Consider the following 6,039-nt stretch of genomic DNA (forward strand, 5'->3'; position numbering starts at 1 on the left):
CAGCCTGAGTCTAGTGTTGAAGATATAACCTGGATCAGAAAACTCTGGAGGCAAAACCATTTTTTAAAGTTTCTGTTGCCAAGCTGGGAATCTGTCCTGAAGGCGGCCTCTGGGTGGCAGCAAAGGATCAAAAAAGCATTCTTAAAACCTTCCTTCCTGCTCCTTTCAGTTCAGAGAATACGTTTGAAGAATCAGTCACTGAGAGGGGGGTGTGTGTGTTGCATTGCTTAAGCCTTCCCAAGCCTGCCTTCTCCCATGCAAATATTCCCACCTGCTATTCAGGATGGGCTTATTTCCAGTAGGGGAAGCATGAATTTGTAAATCACTTGGCAGACAGTGCCTCCCCCCACCCCCCACACACATCAGGGTTTGGCCTGCAAGGATTTTGACACTAATAGTGCACTGTAACAAGATGTTAAGCTGTTTTTTGTGCAAAGCTTCCTGGACTTGGATCTTAAAGGTGCTTCTGCCTGTTCTAGTGTGCACACACAAGGAGCAGAGGATGGAATCAGCTTCGATTTGAATTCTCAAAGTTCAGATGATGCTCTGGGCCTAATACAGCTGGTCTGTGTGCTTGTTTCCGCACTCCCTTATACTTTGTCAACTTGTATGTTTGTAAATAAACGATTATGAAGGCCCATATTGAGGCTGCTGCCTTCTCTGCACTTCGGAAGAAGTCCTCTTGAACTCAGTAGGACTGACCTGAGCAAACCTGCTTGAGTTTAATGTATCAGGCTTCACGTTTCAAAGCACTCCATCTTCCAAATGATAAAAGGCTACACAGACCAGTCTGGGAATAGTACATGCATGGATGTTTAACAGCTGCAGAACGGTGCCTGCCAAATTAACAATACAGAGTTGTGGATTATTATTTACAATATTTATATAACGCTCCCCATTCAAAATTTCGGAGCTGTGTACAAGATAAAATAACAGAATAAAACACTTTAAAATAGATTTAAAAAGAAGCAAAATGTACAGTGAACTGTGGCTGGTCATTAAGGAAAGGCTGAAAGGAACCCAAAGTTGGTGGCAGGGAATTCCATAGGAGGGGGGGCCGCCACACTGAAGGCTCTTCCCCTGGTGGCTTCCAATTGACGGATGGGTCAATGTGGAACCACTAGGAGCATTGCCCTCGGATGACCTCAGTGACCAGGCAGATTGGTAAGGGAGAAGGCAGAGCTCTCTCAGGTATCCTGGTCCCAAGTTGTTTAGGGCTCTGTACACAAGTACAAGAACTTTAAACCTGGCCCGGTAGTGAATAGGCAGCCAGTGCAGCTCCCTCAGCAGAGGAGTTACATGCTGGAAAGGGGCAGCTCCAGACAGCAGCCGAGCTGCAGCATTCTGCACTAGTTCCTTTGTGTTGGTTGGTTTGCAGCATCCCCAACATGCATGGTGGTGGGGACATGGTCCTTTGAACAAAACACCTTTTGCCGATATGGTGTGTACACTTTCCAGATGTATTCTGGGATATATTAAAAAAAACCCAGCCTGGGACTGTAAAGCTGAAGAGAGGCGGCCCTGGCCTGTGCCAATGGCCACTGGTTGGCTGCACCACCTGTCTCCCAAGAAGAGCAGTGCGAGCCCATTTGCTAGGCTCTCATGTCCCTCCCTGCCAGCTGGCCCGGGGCTGCAGGAGGGAAGGGAGCGGCACCTCCAGCTCCAGCCTTTCAGGAAGGACGCCATGGCAAGGGGGAGACCAGCCCGGCCCCATCCATGGGTCGGGGAAAGGGCAGCTGCTCCAGTGCTGGTTTTCCTCTCCCCTCGTTTCCTTTTCCATCATATATTGTGACCCTCGAGACTCTGTCTGTGTCGTCGTTTAATATCTGTTCAGCACTTGATAATGAGGGCTAAAAACATGCTCTTTTTATTCATAATAGAAGTTGCTGATTCTCAAAAGACTGGATTCACATGACACGAGAACGCATCATGGACAGACAGCTGTGGTGGGTTGCCCTGTCCAAGCCCAGAGAGCTTCCTGCAGGGTGGCTTATTTTTCTGGAACGAGCCACGCCAAGAACCCACGGCTTGTTGGGGTTATTTCCCCCCACAGTGAGTTATCGTCTTCCAGACCTGTGAGAGGGTTTCATTGTGGGCTGCGATGGTCAGCGACAGAGCTGCCCTGCGAGAGCAGTAGAAGAGCCCGGGCCGCCCACTTTCTGCAGTCTTGTCAGCGGCTGAAATGGCACTTCGGAAGGACGGTCGCTTGTTCCCAGGCAGTTTTTATTTTCATTTTTTAATGCCTCAAAATGTGCAGTTGAAGTTGCTGCTGCTGCTGCTGCTGCTGCTGCTGTCAGTCGTTCACAAGTGCTTAGGTGCGATTTTATGGCTGCCAGGTAGGTGTAGTCTCGCCTGGTCAATTTCTTTGTCTGCTTCAGCTGTCAAAGTGGAGTAGGCAATTGACAAGATGAGGAAGCGCAGGCTCATTTGCGCATAGCTGGGAAGGAGGAAATAATAGTAAGGGGAAGGAGAGACCGGGTAGCACAATTCAGAAGCAAAAAAAAAAAAAAAGTGTGTGTGTGTGGGTGCGGTGGGTGGGTGGGTGGGTGGGTGGGAACCAAACATGTAGAAGCACCAAATGGACAAAAGCACAAAACCTCCTCCTTGCCAAATTCTGGATTAGCTGGAGACTCGTGGAAGTGTTGGGAAAGTGGGGGGAAGTGAGCAGCATCAGTCCCTTTTGGTGCACCTGCTGCCTCGGCTCCCCCTCCTTTTCCAGTGCTTCTGGCTTGCGCTATCGGTGTAAAGGAAGAGACCCCAGCGCTCTGCCGGCTCTTTACTGGATTTAGCACGGATCCCCAGGCATAGACACTCACAAGCTCACAACGTGAGGTTTAAGACCTTTTATTCAGGCTAAGGGTAGGAATACATGGGATAGGCAAGGTAAAATCTCAATAAAAAACATGCATAATATAAGAACCCAGTACAGGCAATATAAAACTAGACTCTAATAATTCTTACGTCACCCACGCTCTGCTTCCAGCCGACAACCACCCTGTTGCTTTCACAGGGGGCTTTTTATACTTTCTTTTCAATCTTTCCCCCCCTCCCTCCAGCTTTGATTCTTGAAGTGTCTTCACACCTTTCGACCAGGATGCTTAATCACTCAAGGCCAGTTGACAGATATGGCTGGTCTGGCTCCGGTCTCTTCTCCCCCAGACAGCTGGCCTGGCCTCCTTATCTTCCTACGAAACCATAAAACGCAATTAAAACAACTTCATTCCCCAGATCCAAGTTAACCCATGCCTTTCCCTCACAATCGGGTCCTTCCTTCCCCTTAGTATTATTTCTCCCCTGGTCCTTTGCAGCTGCATAAAAATTAGCCTATGCAATCTCGTCCTGTCAATTTCCTTGTATGTTTCCTTTGGTGCTTCCTTTGACTCCTAAAACATACAAGGAAATTGACCAGCCAAGTGTACACATATATCTGACAGCTGTCAGCGCTCACTTGCGAAAGTCTCAGTTGCGTATATTTGAGGCACCAAAGAACAAACAAACAAAAAAACACAACTTCTGGGGAACAAAAAGGAGTAGTGATTGGTGCGGCAGAACAACCCATGACAAGCATGATTGTCAAGTGTACCATAGGTTGTTCAGTGAACAACCTGCACTGCGTTGCTCATTCGCAGGGGTGGCTTAGTGGATGGAATTCCATGTGCACATGGAACGATAAAATATGAACCAGTTTGCTCAGTCCCATCAAAGGAGAAGGGCTATACTTGTTATGAGGAATCTTCTCAGGAGTCCCATGTTCTCTCACCCCAAAGCCTGTTGAAGTCTCTTTAAACAGCATCCCACGCGGTTTGAATTGGAGCCATTTAAGTAGTAGTGGATGATTTGCAGCATGTGTGTGGTCATGTGTTAATCTTTTAATGCTTTTGTTTTCCTTCTCATCCTGTCCTGAATGAATCTTTACCTGTTTGAGAAGGGAGATTTGAATGCACCTTCCTGTGAAGCATTGCCAAATTCTGGAGCACTTGAGTTTAAGTTGGTAGTTCTTTTGCTATTGGGGAGTTTTGTTTTCAGTTTTTTTGTTTTGTTTTCACTTAGATTATAAATCCCAGTTTCATAGCACAGGAAGTGCCATGTATAATAACCAGCTCATTCCTGCTTCTGAATGGCAACGCTAAGCTTGTTTGAGTACAAGTAATAAAAAAGTAAAGCAAATGACAATGGCCCGTCACACTTCGGATGTAATTTGTCACTCGAAATTCTGGACTTTGGGAATTTTATAGTAGTAAATCAACAGGATCTTTAGGCATTTTTAAAGTCACCAAGACATTTGTGATGGCACAAGCCAGAGCTATCTACATTTCTAGTATTGGACTCCTGGGTCCACAATCTAGGGAGCCCTATGTGAAGGATGTGTCTACATGGCAGTGTTAAACTGGTCTGATTGCGCCTGGGTGGCTCATATGTGTCAAAGGAATCTAGGGAATCGAAGTGTAGCAAGAGGGTTTTTGAGGGATGTGTGTGATCCCCAACACCTTTGTGCAATAGCAGTTCCTAGCAAGCCATGAGAGTTAAAACTGGTTTGACACACGTTGCATGCCTGAAGGAATTTTTAATTTGCTTTCTCCATTTCTGAAAGAGCAGCTGAGCCAGGGCAAGCCACTTCTGGAGCGGGTGGGATTTAGGAGTGTTAGAAAGCAGTTTGAGATCCAGCATGGGTCTCCTGTTCAAAGAACTCCACTTAGAACTGCTTGAACCTTGAAGGACATGTGAAGAAGTAGCTTCTTCATTTGTAGCTCAGGAAAATTGGTGTTGCAATTGTAGCTTATCTAGCTGTGAATGGCAGACTCTGAATTGTAGTTCAGGAACAGTTGGAAAACTTTCATGTTCATCTTTAAAGCACTGAGGGAAACACCAGCAGTTCCTGTAGTGACAATATTGCTGCTTCTGCTTTGAATGAGGTTTACTTTTTAATTGCAAATAACAAACTCATCAAGTTTTTTTGTTTTTTGTTTTGTTTTTTGTAATAAATAAATAAATAAACTAAAAATACTTCAGAAAATGATACTATTGGGACATTTTGTTTACCAGCCAACCCCTCAGGCTGCATTTTGAGCTTGTTATGTACCTGAGGTTATCATCACTTTCTGCATTCCACTCTTCCGGTCTAACCGGATTAGTTATTCAGGTTTATGGCAGGGAGGCTAGAAATTAAGCAAGTTTGTGACAGCACTGTTGAGAGCACAGTGTAGGCTTCTGATTCAGAATCCAATGGTAAACAATCTCAATAATTCCAACTTCCATTGTTGAAAAAGAATCCACTTCTAGAGCGCTTGACTTAAAAGTTGGTAGTTCTTTTGCTGTAGGGAAGCACCAGGTTTGCCTGCAAATGCTTGGAGTCCCGGCATCTCCAGTTCAAAGGTTTCAGGCATTGGGTGAAGGGAAGGGGCCTGCTCTGCCTGGGACCCCGGATGGTATCAAAAGCTGCCGAGAGATCCAGGAAGAGCAAGAGGGTAGCGCTCCCCCGGTCTTTCACCCAGAGTAGGTCGTCAGTCAGAGCCGCCAAGGCTGTTTCAGCACTTTGCCCAGGCCTGAAACCAGACTGAGATGGGTCCAGATAATCCGTTTCTTCCAAGAACGTCTGAAGTTGCCCCGCCACCACACGCTCAGGCACCTTGCCCCAAAAGGGGATCTTAGCGATGGGGCAGCAGTTCTCACATCCTCTTCAGGAGAGGGCGCACTGCAGCCTCTTTCAAGGCAGCAGGCACCACCACCACCCCGACAGAGTGAGGCATTTCCCACCCCCTGGACCCACATCCAATCAATGCACCTCTGCTGGATTGAATTAGCCAAGATGGGCAAGGGTCAAGCTTACAAGTGGTGGGATGGACTGATCTAAGCGTCTTCTCCACATCATCAGGCTACAACAACTGGAACTGATCCCAGGAAACATGACCAGGCTCTGCGCTAACTGTGGCATCAAGTTCTGAGCAAATACGAGCAACTCTCTCCTCAAAATGCCTAGCGATTTTTGTTACAGCAGATGACCGAGGGTTCCAATCCTGGCTTCTCTGAGCCTGAGCCTCT

Source organism: Elgaria multicarinata, chromosome 21, assembly GCF_023053635.1.
Source record: "Elgaria multicarinata webbii isolate HBS135686 ecotype San Diego chromosome 21, rElgMul1.1.pri, whole genome shotgun sequence".
Lineage (NCBI taxonomy): Eukaryota > Metazoa > Chordata > Lepidosauria > Squamata > Anguidae > Elgaria > Elgaria multicarinata.